Source organism: Hydra vulgaris, chromosome 02, assembly GCF_038396675.1.
Source record: "Hydra vulgaris chromosome 02, alternate assembly HydraT2T_AEP".
In the NCBI taxonomy this organism is placed as follows: domain Eukaryota; kingdom Metazoa; phylum Cnidaria; class Hydrozoa; order Anthoathecata; family Hydridae; genus Hydra; species Hydra vulgaris.
The window spans coordinates 7,626,965-7,646,733 of NC_088921.1; the positions used below are offsets into that span (position 1 = coordinate 7,626,965).

The 19,769-nt window shown below is 28.5% G+C and overlaps 1 protein-coding gene across 2 annotated transcripts in view; it reads left to right on the plus strand.

Annotated features, from left to right (window-relative positions):
* Nucleotides 1-5,017: 5,017 nt before the first annotated feature.
* The window catches only part of LOC136076695 (NACHT, LRR and PYD domains-containing protein 3-like), a 65,012-nt gene continuing 50,260 nt past the window's right edge, over nt 5,018-19,769 (plus strand). The window contains exon 1 of one of the 2 annotated variants that reach the window (XM_065790052.1): nt 5,018-5,169. The gene's annotated coding sequence lies outside the window, so the exon portion shown is untranslated. The remainder of the gene's footprint in view (nt 5,170-19,769) is intronic. The other variant, XM_065790053.1, reaches the window with a different exon arrangement.

The following is a 19,769-nucleotide window of genomic DNA, read 5'->3' on the forward strand; positions in this document are numbered from 1 at the left end:
CGTGAACATTGTAATAAGCCGTTTCTACTGAAATTTCGTCAGTAAAGCTAATGTTTTTATCATCGTCATTAACTACGTTTAGTGTGTTTTTTCTTCCTGTTATGTCAAAAACATTAATATTGTTGGCTTTCTCCATTTTAATAATAACAACTAGAAATGTTATTTAAAACACAAAAATATCAAAAGAAAATAAACTTTAAGCCCTCTTATGCCATTTTTTTAAATCTTTAACTACTAATTTATCATAAATAAAAACAGAATATTTACCGTTGTTCCTGTGAGTTCGCATTTCTTCAAAAAAGTTTTTTCGTATGGTTTGGATATCCAAAGAGTAGTCCTCGTTTATAAATATAACTGTTCCTTTTAACTTTTTTGAGTTCTTTAAGAGTTTTTATAGTTCAGTAGTTTTATTACGATCGATCGAGGTTTACTTTGTCCAGTGTTTCCTGTCCTATGTATCCTTTAAATAACTACGTCACTTACATTTAGCTCGTTTTCAAAAATACTTAAAACTATTTCTTCACTTAATTCTCGGATTTGTGGCTGCTGATCTAACTTCATTGCCAGAAGAATATTTTCTTGTTTACCTAAGAATTCATTTGTTTAAATAACTTTGTCTACTACCTTAGGTAATGCATCTGACAGATATCTTGATTTGACTATTGTGCTGTATAGATGCCTGCTGCCATGAATTCAGAAGACTCCTTCTTAATGATGAACCACATAAGGGTGTAAACGAGCATAATGTATGTTGCTATAGTTGCTAAATTTGATGAAGGACTGGTGGTTGAAATATATAATCTGAGAACCCTGTCGGCTAAAGTAAGCCATCTAGAATGAGCTAGTTCTCCAGTGCTATTCCAGATTGACAGAACAAGTGCCACTTAGTACAGCTGGCAGATGTCAAAATGGTAAAGCTGATCTGTACTGAGCACTTATCTGTCCACTTCTGGCATTTTTACGTTATGTTTTATTGGTTGAAAATCAACAACCTTTAAGATTTTACATGTTTCAAGGGACTTTCCAATAGAACCTGAATAGTATCTAAGACCAGATATTAATCCATCCAATTCTGAAAACAAATGACTTAGTGGAAGCTCATTTGCATGTAAAAAACCAATTACCCATTGTAGAGGGTCTGGTCTTTTATGCCATTAAAATACAACGCCTTTACTCTGACTTTACTAACTTTCGAGTTATCCCTGGCTTTCATGCGCTCACTCCTTATCTTAATCCGTTCAATAATAATTTTTTGTCATTATTTGAAATAAATGCCAATATCTTCACGTAAAACTAATTCCAAAGCTGCAGCAGATCTGTCATGAGTCCATGGCGGTCGCAGACTAATGAAAGAGAAGGAAGAGACAATCGTATTTGTTTTCCAGATGATAACAATGATGGTGGAGTGTTTTCATCTATAACAGGCCGTTTTAAAGTACTGGGTATGGCAGTAACGATAGTATCTAGTTGCTCTGCATCATTAAGTTTTGAGCCCTGTTTGCTCAGGGTATACTGGATTTTAGTAACTTTCTCAATTGATCCAATACCCATTTTACGTTCAATCCTTTGATCTTCCAGAAAAGTGTGCTTCAAAATCTAAAATCACAAAAGCTCTTAAATGTTAACGACTCTAAAATTAAAATTGAAGAATATAATAAAAATTATTAAAATTTGCAATTTTACTTAATCAAAATATAAAGCATAACCTGACCATTTTCACAGGATGAAGAGGATGCTTAAAATAAAAAGAAAGAGAGTAAATAAAAAGGGTAAAAGAGACTAAAAAGAATTAAAATGGGTTTGATTGCCTAACATTTCCCATGCTCAACTAGCTCAGCATTAGTTTATATATAAATATACAGCTATGCTCAAATGTATGGAGCACCTATTTGTTTAAATATATTTGTGTTTAAAAAATGAGATATACATGATGAATTTTTTTTTAAATGGTATTTTATTTGTTTTTTACGTTTAAGCATTAGTAAATCATTTAATGCATGTTGAATTTGCTTGTCTGGGCATGATTAGACTTGTCTTAACTTGTCTACATACTCACTTAGTATAAATTCTGTCGAATTAAGATATTCATTTCATTCTTATCTTAAACGTAACTATTGTCAGCCGCTCATTATCTATTGTTTAAAAGTAGTGATTTTTTTTATCGTTCTTTATTTATTTTCATTATGAGTAAAACACGCGAACTTTCTGTGAGTGAAAGAAGCCAAATTGTGATACTCCATAAACAAGGACATTCCCAAGTGGAAATTTCAAAAATTATGAAATGCTCAAGGAAAGCAGTGCAAAATGCTATAAATAGATTTAGTGAAACTGGTTCATACGAAAATAGACCAAAAACGGGAAGAAAACGTATACTTTCTCCTAGAAACCATCGTTTCCTCAACAGGATTTCACTTCGAAATCGCACCAAATCTTCTAAAGACTTGGTTAGCAATCTGTGGGAGCACAGAAAAATTCAAATTTCTGCTCCAAGTGTTAGAAGATACTTAAAAGAAGGTAATTTACATGGAAGAAGGGCTCGCCGAAAACCATTGCTGACTGAGCACCATAAGAAACTTCGTTTAGAATGGGCTAAACAGCACCAAAATTGGTCATCAGAAGATTGGGCCAAAATTATTTGGTCAGACGAATCAAATATAGAGGTAAGGCATCATTATGACTTACGGTGTAACCAAAAAATAAAAAAAAAATATCATTTCGAAATTATTCCTTTAAGTACCTGAAATTTTACATGTTGAAATTTATAATATCAAATTTGTATTCCTTTACTTTTTTGACCTAGATTTTCGGGCAACCTGGAGGCACCTTTGTAAGACGACGACCAGGCGAAGCATTTGAGCCGGAATGTATCATCCCTACAGTCAAATTTGGCGGTGGTGGCACAATGATCTGGGGTTGCATGGCCTCCAGTGGCGTACGTGAATTATTTTTATGTGAGGGTAGGATGAATGCAGAGCGCTACATTACCATGCTAAATGAAGTTTTGGAGCCATCAATATTGAAATTATTTGACGAAGATGTCCCTCAATATTATTTTCAACAAGATAACGCTCCTTGCCACAAGGCAAAAAAAAGTTTGGACTGGTTTTCAACAAATGAAGTTCCCCTCATTACGTGGCCCCCCCAGTCTCCAGATTTGTCACCCATAGAAAATTTGTGGTCTATTTTGAAGAGGAAGTTGTCAATTTACAGATGTAAATCCAAAGAAGAATTTAAAGCGAAAATTCTGGATGAATGGGAAAAAATACCAGCGAATGTATGTAAGGATCTTGTGGACAGCATGCCCAAAAGACTACGTGCGGTGATCAAGGCAAAGGGAGGTGCTACAAAATATTAATTATATTAAATAATATTGTTAAATTGAAATAATTTGTATCAAATAAACACATTCACATTTACTATTTGTTCATTACTTTTGAATTTTAAATAAAATATAGGGGTGCTCCATACCTTTGAGCATAGCTGTATATATATATATATATATATATATATGTATATATATATATATATATATATATATATATATATATATATATATATATATATATATATATATATATATATATATATATATATATATATATATATATATATATATATATATATGTCTTTTGAATACTTTTTATTTTCAAAAGATTGCTTATGATTGACAAAACGTTTTTGTGCTGGTACCATAGTTATCCAACGCTAGTTACGCGGTTTTGTCCTATCCCTGACGATTTACTGGTATTGCGCTTTTTAAATATTTATTGTTAAAAAAAATAAGAAAATCTGAAAGTGTGTCACAACTCTACCTGGATAGTTTCTTAGTCACGTCTGAATTATTTGATCATATTATATCTGTAATGGATCAAAAAAACCATCATCAAGTGGTTGGACACGGTTGTAAAGCGTGCCGGAAAACAAAATATTACAATGTCATTTTCTTTTTTTGTGTGTTACAAAATTGCTTTTATGAGTGGGCATCTAAGAGGAGAAGTTTACATCTGGTAACATAGTTGGCCAGGAAGTTTATGTAAAATTTTATTATATATTTAACATTATTATCATTTGACAAAATGATATTTAGCATTGGTAGCTTACATTTTCCCGCAAAAATATCATATGTTGCATCACATCCAGCCCCGTTGGCAGTTGCACCTCAGAAAGCGGCTTTAAAAAACTAAAAGAATGGATGTTCTATTTTAAATCTTAACATTCTATTTACTGAAATATATTTAGAAAAGTTTTAGTATATTGTAGTGTTATCATAGTATAAGTAAACATTGCAAAGTATTTACCCTCTATATAGAAACATGTCAACACAAGCCATATTCAATTAATTAATATTCTTAATAAATATATTACACATTATGACGAATTTATTATTCAATTATAAACAGTATTATTATTTACAAACAAAATATTCTTACTAACATTTAAAAATATGGTTTGTATTGAAACTTCGAGTAGAGCATGTTTTTTTTTATTAAATTTTATGCCTAATATTCAATTTCTTCAATTAAAATTCCTTTTAAATGTGTATCAAAAAATTTAAAGAACTTTTTTAAAACAAAAGTGATTATTTTGGTCATAATACTAATGGATAATTCAAACATATCTCATATGTTTTCACTTTGTAACTTCTCTTAAAATAATAAATTTTAATGTAAAATTATTAGTCAAAAATTACTGCAGGAGGTAATTCTAGTCCAATTTTGCTCATTTCGATAACAGTTGAACTTCTGGAAAATGTTGTTTTCACTCCACCCTAGCCAGGAACGATCGCTTCGTAAATAAATTTCAAATAATGTTCAATTTTATTATTATTTAAAAGTAATAGTTTTAATGTACTATTAACAGAAATTTAATTGTACTATTAACAAACTTTACTACTTCCAGAATCGACAACTAGCCATCTCATGACAAGTTCCGGACGTTTCTCTTTTAATAGGTTCCGCATAACAATCCGGACTTACAGTAAGATATTCGGATATAAATCGCAGCAACAGTGTAATACGAGAAAGCTTTAACTTAGTCAATAAATAGGCGTGAGACATTGTTTTAAAGTAAAATAACTGAAGTGATTTAAAATAAAGTATAATAGACTTTCAGCCTTATTGAAGATTTCTTTTTTTACATCCGGTACCATCAGAAAGTGAAGTTAAACAAGTATGTCTTTTTTTTTTAAGGATTGTGAATTTTGAATATTTCTAAATTTTCATTTAATGTTAACAAACAATATATTAGGTATTTAATTTGAATAGAAATTAAAAAAATTATTGACATTATTTTCGAACAACATATTAGATATATAAAATAATATATAAATATATATATATATATATATATATATATATTTATGTATATATATATTTATATATATATATATTTATGTATATATATATTTATATATATATATATATATATATATTTATATATACTTTTGTATACCATATAACTTTATTTTTTAATTTTATAAAAATATTATTTTACCTAATTTACACACACAATACTTATTTAACTATTAAATGAGTAACACTTAGTGCACATTATCATCTAGTCAGATCTTTTTTCCAGTAAGAAATGGTATAAATTCTCTCAGCTTTACTTTTGTTTACTTTTTCTACTGTCCCATATATATGATTACACATTCATACAAGACTGACGTGGTATTATCAGAATTTAATCATTTATGGCAGAGTTTTTTACCAACAATTATTTCAGAAAGTGAACCATTTAAACCAGATCATCATTTAAGTTGAACCATCTAATTCAGATCATTCTAAATCATCTAAGTGTTTATAAAAATTCTTTATTTCATTTAAAGATAGTACATGCAGCTCTCGCTCGAACTTTCTTCTTTCTTTTTTATCTATTTTTTGCCTTTTGCATGTCTTTGTTTTGAAGTTTCTGCTCTCAATGCAGTGTGGTTCAGTCAATTTATCTTTCTTTTTTTGCAAGCCATGTAAATCGAACACATAAGTAATTTTTTTTAGATAACTTATTTAGGATCTCAAGATTTTCTAAAGTTCTAATTTTTTTATCTTAATTTACATGATATATAACCCATTGTTGCATTAGGTGATCTTCCTTTGGCATCACTAAACATACCCATTAACTCTTCACTATCTCTATTATGAAGCCTTTCACTTGCTGTCTCTTCCTTTAGTGTCTCAGAATATCTCTCATATTAAAGATTCAAGACATCTTCCACTGCACTAAGACAAGCAGAATCCCTCTTGAAAATATATATATATATATATATATATATATATATATATATATATATATATATATATATATATATATATGTATATATATATACATATTGCTGAATGTTATACATATGCATTTATATATACATATGCATTTATATATATATATATATATATATATATATATATATATATATATATATATATATATATATATATATATATATATATATATATATGTGTGTATGTATATTGTATATATCCTGGTATCATAATATATATATATATATATATATTATATTTATATATATGTATATATATATATATATATATATATATATATATATATATATATATATATATATATATATATATATATATATATATATATATATATATATATATATATATATATATATATAAATTAAACATCTTTGCTTCCAACAAGACTGGAAGCTCTACAATTTTCATCTTTTCTCTTCCAGTAACTTCCAACTAATTAAAGTTGGAAGTTACTGGAAGAGAAAAGATGAAAATTGTAGAGCAAGATAACGATTGACAGAGGACTTGCAATTTGCACTTGCAAGGACTTGCAATTTGCACTTGCACTTGCAAGGATTGCAAATTATATGAAGGAAGACAACTTAAAGGATTGCAAGATGTAGGAAGCGAATTCCAAATAGCTGATGTTTGAGCAATAAAAATAGAAGAATAAGAGTTTTTGGAGCACTTAGGAACTGTCACAAAAAAAGGAAGAGACTTGATTGAATGGCGAGTAATACGAGAATAAATTTTAGTAGATGGCACAATAGATGCTAGCTCTTTAGAGCAGTGCCCATTATAGTATTTGTAGAAAAGAGAAAGAGAAGCAACATTACAACAATGTGATAATGGTTAGAGGTTGGCTGTAAGAGCAGGTCTAACTATGTTTACAATGCGTTTTTGCACCTTGTCTAAAAGAGACAGGGCATCATTAGAAGATCCACCCCAGATAAGCCAACAGTATTCCATACAAGGCCGGATTTGAGATTTAAAGAGATAGAGAATAGAATTCGAAGTTAGAAAGTGACGAGCTCGATAAAGAGATGCAACCTTAGCAGATGCTAATTTTGCAACTGATTTGCTACATGGTTTCCAAGAAAGATCCTAAGTAAGAGTTAATCCTAGAAGATGAAAAGTAGATGACTCATCGAGTACATCACTGTTTAAAAATAGAGGAAGATCTAAATTATTGCGATAGCCATTGGCTAAAAAAATTGAGTTTTATCTGTATTGAAGTTCACCTGCCACTGTGAGCCCCATGATGTAGCAGAAGTGAGGTCTTTTTTAAGCTTAGATGCCCCATCCAAGCAATCAGAGAGTGTTGGTTTCTTATCACGACAAGAATAAATGGTAGTATCATCAGCAAACAATGCCACCTTAGATGTCAGAATATCTGGAAGGTCATTAATGTAAATTAAAAAGATTATAGGGCTAAGAATAGAACTTTGAGGTACTCCTGATGTTACAGAATTTGAAGAAGAGTGCTGTCCATCGTGGACAACTTTTATACTATAATTGGAAAGAAAGGATTCAATAATCTTAAAGATTTTGCCAGATACACCATAAGATAATGAGCTTATGAACAAGACCAGCATGCCAAACTTTATCAAAAACCTTTGAAATGTCAAGAGCGATGGCCTTAATCTTTCCACCTTTATCTAATACACAATGAAACCTATCGGTTATTACTGTTAGCAAATCAGCTGTAGAATGAGAAGATTGAAATCCATATTGATGGTCAGAAAGTAAAATATTTGATTGAAGATGAGAAATTAAGTGTTTGTTAATTAAAGATTCATAAACCTTGATAGGAAGAAGACTAATGGTAGTTAGACGGTAGTTAGATTCAAAAGCTTATGATAGGAAGAAGACTTGGGACAGTAGTTAGACAAATCAGATCGCTCTCTTGAATTTTTGAAGATAGGGATAACAGATGCCGCTTTCCAGCAGGCTGGAAAACAAGACTCTGATAAGCACTTGTTAAATAGTTTTGACAGTAAAGACGACAGCTCTGGAGAACACTTCTGCCAGACAATAGCAGGTATGTTGTCCGGGGCACAAGTTGTGGAAGAGTCTAAGCAGGAAACCACTTTAGATATAGAAGCTGGAGTGATACGAACGTCAAGCAATGGATCAACCTGTTTGTTGGCAATATCAGGTAGAACGCAACTAGTGGAATCAGAAATGATATTGATGAAAAGTTTTTAGCAAACAATTCAGCTTTGCCTTTAGGTGAGGTGACAAAGTCTGAACCATACAAGAGAGGTGGAATTAAAGATTTGCCCTTTTTATTAATACTAATAAAGGTTCTCCAGAAGTCGCAAGAGCCTAATTTTTGAGATTAGAAACGAGATTTCATGACCTGAGAATAGCGGGCTTTAGCGTCAGACAAAACCTTTTTACAATGGTTTCTAGCAATAATAAACAGACGTCAGTTCTCTGGAGAATTGTTTTGCTGATAGATATGGAAGTAACAGTTTCAATTGGCAATCGCCGCAGCACAGTGTGAGAAAAACCATGGAGGAGAGTGAGGTTTGACCTGGAATTGTCGAGAGGGAATTAAACATTTCATGCCAGTTGGATATCACGAAGTTATATAAGAAGCACATTTGTTAACAGAAAGACGAAAGATTTCTAGCCAAGGGCCATTACGAAGAAAATCACGGAAAGAATCCCAGTCAGCTTTTCTGTAGTTGTAAGAGGTACAATAATAGCGGGATTCAGGTGATGAAGAAGAATGAGATATTAGTTTTAGAGAGATCAAACTGTGATCAAAAGCGCCTAAAGGTGAATATGAAGCTGAGCACTGACTACGATCAGAAACAAGTCATAAGTCAAGTAGAGAAGGTAAATGATTCAGATTGTCTGTAAAGCGAGTTGGAAAGTTGACTATTTGAGTTAAAGATTAAAAAAGGCAAAAGTTGTGGGCTTTAGTGCCTGCAGAATCACTGAAACTAGAGCCAAGCCATTCAGTGTGGTCAGCATTGAAGTCACTGGCAACAACAATCTTAGCAAATGGATATAGAGAGGGCTTGGTCAATATGATCAGAAAAAAAACATTAGAAAGAGTGCAGTCTTGAGATCAAGAAGACCGATATAGAACAAAGAGAAAGGTGATAGAGTGAAGTGGTGCTAAACAAAAGTACATGAATGAATAGTCTGCGGATTTAAACCTACTCTCATGACAAATGGGTGAATTCTTACAAATGTAAATGCCCAGGCCAAGCATGTGACTATTGGAGTCTTAACAAGTTAAAGGAAGATAACCATCAACACTAAGATTGCAAGATTAGACAGCCGAACTCAAATAAGTCTCACAAAGAGCAAGTTGGTCTGGTAAACTTTGCAAAAGATAAGACTTGGAAGAAAAAAAGTTACTTCGAAGACCACGAATATTAGTTAATGATAGGCTTAGAGAACTTGGTGATAATGATGGTTTTTTGTGTTTTATAGTTTTTGGTACTTTATTTATTTTTAAATTTGTTGAAGAACTTTTCTCAAAGCATAGATACTACTCAGAACACTTTTTGATAGCCCAAGCAATTGCCTTTTTACTATTAATAAGCCCTAAGCCGTTACAAAGGGCTCCAAATGTGGCCTCCGCAATGCACACCAAAAGTATAAATAGGGACATCATCCATGCGCAACATGGCACTGTTAATACTTTGATATTTTTCAGCTGTTGATGGAATCAGCCTCTCTGAGAGCTACCACAGAGTTCAGGAAACCTGACTACCAGCTGGCCTTAGAACCATAAAACTAAGTTTTATAGCTGTACCCTCATTAGGAGATAATAGAATAAGTTGCCTAGTCATAAAAGCAGAGACACAAGCAAAACCCATGCATTGAGTCAAGAAGATCTAGCATTCAACATTCTAAACTAGAAACAATGTATTAAAAATACATCTGCGCTAGCCCAGATGAAGAAGCGGTGAGAGGCTGGTCAACAGGTAGAATCTGTGCACCACTTAATTCTTTGCCTAGGATGCCTTCTTCAAGACAGCAGCAAGATGCATTTAAAATATGTCACGAGTATTTTTATTGAGACACCATCTTTAGTCTTTACTCAATTAAAAGCTCCAAGGCGTTTAAAGTCAGAGTTGGCATCTCTAAGCTTTTGCCTAAAAAGGCATATCCTACAAGGCAGCAGGACATGAAGCAGATTGTACTGGGTTTCATGTTACCAGAAGCAGGATAACCTTACCTGACTATATATATATATATATATATATATATATATATATATATATATATATATATATATATATATATATATATATATATATATATATATATATATATATATATATATATATATATATATATATAAATTAGTAAAAAACACTTATCTAACTTTTATCTTCTACTTTAAGTTTCACCATTGCTGGATCATGAGGAAGAGTTACTAAATCTCAAAAAAAATTCAATTTACAGAAAAAAATATTTTACAGGAAGTTATAAATTATTATAAAAATATTTTTAATTACTATATTTTTTTGTTTACGGGAAGTTACAGAAAGTAATTATTAAATAATTTTCTTTGGAACAGGGACAGTTTAATTTGGTCATTTGTTTTTATAATTTTTAAGAGGTATTTATTTTTGTGCCTACATTTAGAAATTAATTCAGATTTTTTATTTAATAAATTTTCTTGATTTAAATGAGTATTTATTTCAAATTCTTATTATTTGATCTTTTTTTTTTTTTTTCTACATATAAAAATAAGGAAAAGCTAAGGCAGAAAGAACTTTTTTACATTTAATTATAAAGCAAATAACATAAACATTTCAATGCTCATATATATTAGTAAACTTCAGTTAATAAAGAAACTACTTAAATAAGTTTTTCCCCTTCCTTAAAAAAAAGGCATAGAATATTATTACAATAAATCATGTAAAAGAAATGATGCAATAAATGTTCAAAGAATTTACGAACGAAGCAACAAGAAAAAAAGGTGTTTAACAATTTTTATGTTATATAAACAGAATTAAATATTAGAAAAAGATATAGAAGAAATCAAATTAGGCTTAAATTTTTACCAACACTTATTTTGACGATAAATTAAGACCACAATTACTTCTAAGGAGAAAAAACAAACACTTGGCATCGATTTAAGTCACTAAAGTTTTTGTAGAGCATTTGTGGTTAAAAAATGTTAGCCTTGAAAAAGCTCATAGAACTGGTCAGTGAAAGTTCAGCAAACCAAGAACAATTGTATTAAAACTTTAGACTTTAAAGATAAAGTTGATATTCTGAAAAAATTAATTCAACTAAAATAAAAAATTATTTATATTAACTCTTATGCCCTGAAGTACGCCTTTTGGCATTCTTGCTAGATATGAATACCTATACATTTTAAACTCTAAAACTCAAAAACTGAAGGTTGCATTGCATGTCTGACTTTTTATTTCAAATCAATGATCCACAGCAGTCCGCGAAAACAACAACTTCACATGGTTTTATTATAAACTTTGATTATATTTTTGCTATTAAAACCAGTTACATCTTGACTTCCTGATTTGAAAACACTATTGATGAGCTCAAAAATAGTAAGAATAATGATTCTAATGATAAATAACTGATTTGAATGTATATATAATTTTGTTCTCTTTTTCTAACCCTAAAAAGTTAACTTAGGCTTAAAATGTTATTTATAATTCTTATCAACTTTCTTTTAAAGACATTATTTATTTATAATTATATGTAAAAAGAACTAAAGAACATGTAATAAAGCTATATTTAGTTAAAAGGTAAAACACAAGTACTCTACAAGTACAGAGATGTATTTTCATGTTCGTAGTGTCAATATATTTTCAAAGCAACTTTGAAAAGGTACTATGTTGGTTTCCTTAATTATTTACTCAAAGTTTTGTTGAAACCATGGCCACAAATTAAATGTGAAATAAAACTGTTTTATTTTGTTTTATTTATTCAATTTGAATATTCTTATGTGACGTAAAAAAATTTAATATTATTACCTACATAAATGTTTTGGCCTGTTTTTTTCTCAAAAAGTGTCTCTTTATTAATAAAAAGGGCTATGTAAAAAATTTCCTAACAAAAAAAATGTTTTTAGACCAACACTGTATAAATTTTATGATAGGTATGGTGTTAATCTATATAGGTTATGTAAATATACTCATTTGCTTTTCAGAAAAACTGTACTTCAAGATTCAAATGTTACAATAACATTACTAGATTTTATTTTTCATATACTTACAACTATAGCTAAAAATACTGCACACTGTGTGGTCAAACCTTAAAAAAATTGAGCAGAGCTTAAAGGTTAAAAATGTTTTCTGTAATATATTTAATAAAGAACTTCTAAAATTAAACGAGTAGCTTACAAGTAACAGACTTTCATTAAATGAAGAAAAATCTAAAGTTATTTTAAGTTACAGAATCTCTTTATCAATAAAACATTTATTAAAAGGAACAAATCTTTAATTTTCTTGATGTAATACTAGGTGGAAATTTGTCATGAAAACCACATATAAAATATGTTAAAAACAAAATCTCAAGAAATATTTCTATATTAAATAAAACCTAACCATTTCTCAGCACTGCATATTCAAAAAAAAAATACTTTTCGTTTATTCACAATTTTATCTCCTAATGAATAATGTATATAGTAGTAAGAATTATGGTAAAATAAGCTTTATAGCAAACAAAAGCATGCAGGATTGTATAAGGTGCACACAGAAGTTTCCATTTCAAATCTTTTTCCAGGAAACCTTGTGCCTCAAGTGTTCATTAAATTAATATACATCAAGTTCTACAATTCATGTTTAAAACAAAACATTGACATTCTCTTTCCGTATTTAAGTTGCACTTTAATAAAAATTCACGCAAAAATATCCTTCTCAATTTTCAATTAACAACTTTGTTGTTTCAAAAACTAATTTTAATTCAAGGCTCTTACCAAATCCAATACCATGGACTGTTTATATTAAAACATTTTTCAAATTTATTACAAAAAAGAATATGTTCAAAAAATCTCTTTGGAACAGTATAGGAAAAAATCTAAGAGTCTTGTATTACAAGAAGACATTGATTTAAAATACCTCATTTAAAATAAAAAGGGGAAGACGTGGATGGCAAGCATTTTGAAAGCCTTGAGTTATTGCAAAACTATCAGTCGTGAAAAAATGATACAAAGGCAGTATGTTTATGTTATCATTATGATTCATTAATTGCATGAATTTTTAGTTTGCAAGTAGAAAATTTTTAAATGAAAATAAAAAAATTAGTTAATACATGTTTTATCTGGTCACGTGACTGGGGTAAGATGACTTGTTATGCAACTTTTGCCACCAATTTTACAAAATTTTACTCCCAACTATCAACTACTCTAATTAAAATAAAACAAAATAAGCACACATTTAAATAAAATATTTCTTAAAAAGTTACACCATCCATTAAGAATAACCAGAACCGAGGTATTTTTGTATGAGCTAAAAGTAAACTTATGCCTTTAAACTCCGTTAAAAATTTAAAAAAAAAACCAATTAGCATTTTAAAATAATAAAAATGTAAATACATTGTTTTTATTTAAGTTTTTTTGTTGAGTTGAAATATGAAAAGCCATTTTGTCCCAATTTTCCTTACTTAAATAATAAACGTTATGTAAAAAATAGTTGTTGATACTACTTCTCTTTTGTTGCAATTTTAAATAAATTTAATTTTTTGTTACAAAGCTGTTAAAAAAATGTTGCATTTTTTACGGAAATTTTCCAGCAGCTGGAATGGCCAAACTTCCTGTTATTTTTTAGAAAAAACAATCCCATGTAAACAAAAGTTTCCGTAAATAAAGGGATATTTCCGTTGAAATACAATGGGTTTTTTTTTGTTAATCAATGGAAGGTTTGGTTATCGCAGCTGCCAGATTGCCAACAATCTGCAAACAACAGCTGCCAACAATCATTTTATTTGCAGTTTCTGCAAATAAAATGATTGTTGCTGCTAATATTGTGTTCATATCAAAGTTTAAAATAAATTTAATTTATGTATCTAAATTATTTGCAAGACAAACTTTTATTATTTAATATAATAAAAGTTTATGTCTAGCAAACAATTTAGATATAAAATAGATTGTATGTCATTGAAAATATTATCTAAAGACATTTTTTTTGATATACATAAATATTTAAATTTTTGGTAATTTACATTTCATTTTAGCGGCAAATTTGTGTATTTGCCGATAAAATAACAAATTAGTAATTGAAAAATTTAAAAAAATTGTTAACAATTTAGATAAAGTTTAAATAAGCACATAACAATATTATATAACATAATCCTACATACATTTACAATATAGATATACAGATATTTCACAAAAAATAAAAAAGTCAACCCAACTACACAAAATACAGTCATTCCTTTCTTTTCCATTTCAAATCAACAATAAATCTAAAATAAAAACAAAAAAAAACAAAGAGTTTTTGAGAAGGAAAGATTTTAATATTAAACAAAGTAATAAATTATAAAAAACACTTACTATGTGCAATGGCTGCCTTAAAGTTGTTACTCAATATGAGTGATTTAACTAAGGCGAAGCAACAAGCAACTCTGGACATAATTAAAAAATCTTTTGAGCATTTAAAAAATACCTGCAACAAATAAAAACTTAATTTAAAGTACAATACAAATAAAGGTTTCAAAGTGCAACATAATCAATCTCAGTTTGATTGTAAATGTAATGGTGATTAAATTTCCTGTTTATAACATTGTTGGCACCATATGTCATTAATTCTAAATTTAAAATTAAATTTTTTTACATTGTTAAATGAATAAAAATCTTTTTCAACTTCTTTAAAATCAAATTTAAATAATTAATTATTAAATTATTTACTAGAATTTGATTTGGACAAAACAACTCAACAGTTTAACAACAATTGCCAATTTTTCTTTTCTGTTCTCAAAATTTAATCTCTCAATTTTTTATTTTTATTTAATATAAAACCATAGTAAAATTTAAGATTTAATAATAAAGATACATACTTAGTTCTAAGCTTGAGCTAGCTAACAAGAAAAGAATTATTAAACATTTCCATAATATAGGGAAAGGTTGCATAAGATGACCAGGTTCTTTAGACAATATAACCTCTTTTAAGGGTAGACTACTGATTTTTTCGTAAAATACTACTGATTTTTTTTTTTGGTAAAGGATATTCATGCAAGTTAAATTAGCATCTGCTAAGGTTGCATCTCTTTATTGAGCTCGACACTTTCTTACTTGTAAATCTGTAAAATCTCAAATCTGGCCTTGTATGGAATACTGTTGCCATATCTGGGGCAGATCTTCTAATGATGCCCTTTCTCTTTTAGACAAGGTGCAAAAACGCATTGTAAACATAGTTGGACCTGCTCTTGCAGCCAACCTCCAACCATTAGTACATCATCGTACATCAAATACTATAATAGGCACTGCTCTAAAGAGCTTGTGTCTCTTGTGCCATCTACTAAAATTCATTCTTGTGTTACTCATCATTCAATTAAGTCTCATCATTTTTCCTAACTGACTGACTGTTCCTAAGTGCTCCAAAAATGCTTATTCGTCTAGTTTTTTCCTCGAACATCAGCTCTTTGGAATTCGCTTCCTTCACCTTGCTTTCCTGATTTAAATAATTTGCAATCCTTTAAGTCGTCCGTAAATCGTTATCTTGCTCTACAACTTCATCTTTTCTCTTCCAGTAACTTCCAACTTTAATTAGTGGTTGCTTGCAGCCTTGTTGGAAGCAAAGATGTTTAAAAAAAAAAAAAAGGTTGACGGTATTGTTTATTTTATTTTCTTGGTTGTATAGTTAATATTCTTTGAATATTTTATTGTTAAAAAAATTTACCATCCCCGTTATACTTTTTTATTATTAAATGTTTTGTAATTACGTCAGAACGAAACAAGGTCATCAAAAATTTATTACATCCTCAATATTTTATGCTTATCTACTGCTAATTCCATGGGTTAAATGAGATAATTAATAAGCTGTTGTCATGCTATTTAAATTATGATAGTACTTGGTAAATTTACTAAAGCTGATACGTATTTAGAGGCTCAAGATGAAATGTGGGTTTTTATTAAGAAAAGCGCTTTCTTTTAAAGTTGTTTTCCATGGAGCTTTATTTTGATACTTCAAGAGTGAGAGTTATTTCAAAAAATAGTATCGCAAGCTTTTTTAGAGAGGATATATTTGTTTTTTTTTATAGTTGAGATAATTACTTTTTACTTAAGTATAGTCCTTAAAGATACACTTTTTTAAAAAATTTTTGTGTGATTATTTTTTTGTTTATATATATGTTATTTTTTTTGTGAGTTTTTAGTTCCATTAAAAATAGCTCATTTTAAGTAACTGGTTACCTAAGATGAGATTGGGTGTGTTGAAAATAACAGAGTTTTTGGTATAAATTTTTTTTTTTAAATGAACTAATCAATTATATTCTTCAAGATAAAAGATTAAATTCTGCAAAATTAAATATAACTAATATAATATTTTGGCTTCAAAAAACAATAGACTGTTAACATGCTCAACATACACAACTTTCTCCTAATGGAAAATAATAACTTATAATTGAAATAAATTTTACCTATCTGCTCCATTATCATCACAAAAATACTTTTTATCATTTTAAAAAAAAGTTTTTTTTTGTGTTCATGCTAAAGTTAAAAATTGTTACAAACCAAAGTGCAATATTACATTGCTTTTCATGGACCCCACCTATAGAATAATATTGTTTGCGAAATTTTGATCTATCAAATTCCTTTTAATTCCTTTTATACCTTTTCAAGCTCAATCTGAAAAAATGTATTTTTTCACTTAATAACATACTCAGATACTTTTTTAATAATTGTTATTCAACTTCGATTTTTAGTACTTTTTTTGTTTTAATTTTAACTTTATTTTTTAGTATGTTTTACTTGTCTTTATTTTGCTTGTTTATATTTTATAAGGTTCTGTTGACAAGATCTTGTGATCTTTAAGATCCTAGCTTATATCTCGTTATTAGCAGTTTATTTAAGTGCGCATCTACACATTTGAAAGTGTATATATGCTTATATTTATATATGTATATATGTGAGTGTTTTTTTTCTTATTTTAATTATGCTGATATTGGAAATGTTTTTAATTGTAACACTCTATATATGGCATATATAATTGCACTGTGACATTTTAATGTAAGCAAAATTTGAAAAAAAAGAAAACAATACCTGTCTTAAATTGCTTTTTTTTGTTTTTGTTTAATGCAAAATATCTACTTCGATAAACTATAATAAAATACAGATATATTTAAAAAGTATAAAATAGTTTTGTAAATTGAAAATATTATTTTTATTTTCTTCTTGTCCAAAATATAAATAAACTTAATGATGAATTATAATCCAAATAACTAACTTATTAACTTTAGCACCTTTGATTGCTTTATATTATCTTTATTTTTATGTACAACGAGCATGTGATTACTAAAAATTTCTTTGACGACATGTTTCAACTTAATATCTTCCTTATTATCAATAAACCTACCAGGGTAACATACAAATCTATTAACTCAATACAATATACTTCTCTAAAATCAGCAATAATGAAACAGATATTTCAGATCACTTTCCAATATACTTCTTTTTGTCACTAAATTCCACAAAAATTAATAATTCAAATATCGTATATTATAAAAGAATTATCGATGAAACATCTAAAAAATTTAAGGACTTGCTATAGCCAACAAATTGGCAAAAGGTCTACCAATAATTTAAACTAGGAAACACAAACTCTGCCTACATCCACTTTATAGATTTATAAATCCTACAATATCATAAAGGTTTTCCAATTCAAGAAAAAGAAATTGACGCAAAATAATTAAATTGTCTATGGATAACAAAAGAAATAAGAAAATGCTCAAAACAAAAACAAAAACTACACATATTATATTTAAAAAATAGAAGTGAAGGGAACCTATTCCTCTTCAAGCAATACAAATACCTATTTAAAAAGATAAAAAGACCAATTTAAAATTTTATATTATTCTAATCAAATTTAATAGAGACTTATAAAAGACATGGGAAATATTACGAAGGAAATATTTGGTAAAAGTAAATCTAATTTTAACAAAATGCCTTCTAGAGTAATAATTAATAAAAGGTGAATAAACAATAAGCGAGATATTTCCAATGAATTTAACAACCACTTTGCCAGCATTGGTGCTGATCTTGCATAAAAAATTCAATGCCCAAATAATACATTTAAAAGTTACTTAACAGGCTCACACTGTTCTTTAAATTTCAATGAAATAAATCAAGACAAACATGAAATAGCTATAAAATTACTTAAAATCAAGTCCCTAGGGTTTGATGACATAGTTTGCAAAGTAGTGTCAGATGTTTTTGAGGAGATATGTAATCCAATTTACCAAGTATTTAGTTTATCAGTTACAACAGGTATTGCATCTAATAAACTAAAAACCTCTAAAATTATACCAATCTATAAATCAGGAGAAATCAATTCTTTAAACAATTATAGACCATTCTCAATCTTTTTGGTATTCTCGAAACATCAAGAAGGAATATCTATAAAAAACTAAATGAATATTTAAAAACTAACAAAATTATCAATAAAAGTCAATATGGTTTTCAATAGCTACACTCAACTGAGCATGCAATCCTTGACCTCTCAAATAGGATAAATAGATCATTTAAATAAAAAAATTCACATTAGGGATCTTTATTGAATTGTCAAAGGCATTTGACACCGTCAAACAAGATTTTACTAACAAAAATGAAAAGTATAGTATAAAAAATCAAGCTTAAATTGGTTAAATTTAAGCTTAAATTTAAAAACTACCTTAATAACAGAAAGTGTGTTATTATAGATAAAAAAAGCAACTCAAATTTACTATAAACAAAATGTGGTGTACTTCAAGGTTCCATTCTTGCTCCTTACTTGTTTCTTATTTATATAAACGATGTTCCAAATGCCTCTAATATCTTTTAAACTATGTTTGCCAACGATACAAACTTATTTTATTCATCAAAGACAATCAAAGACCACTTTGAAAAAACAAATGCTAAACTAAAAAATTAATATATGGTTCAAATCAAATAAACTGTCACTTAATATAGAAAAAACAAGTATATACTATTCCACTCTAAACAACAAATTAAAAAAATGCCCCTGAACCTACCAACAATTAATATAGAAAATATAACCATCAAAAGAGCTCTGAATACAAAGTTTTTAGGAGTTCTAATTGATGAAGTTAAAACTCCTAAAAACTTTGTATTCTTTAACAAATATATCAAAGAACTTAGGTTTACTTCACAAGGTAAGACCATTTTAGTCTCTATTTATTTAACAAATTAGTTTCCAGAAACGAAAACGAAACGTTAAACTTAAACAATGAAGACTCTCTGAAAATAAAGCTAAAACCTACATTAGTCAAATTAAACAACTATAAGGAATTTTTTTAAATTTAAATAAAAATAAATAAATGTAACTTAACTTTTAGTACAAATTGATAAAAAAT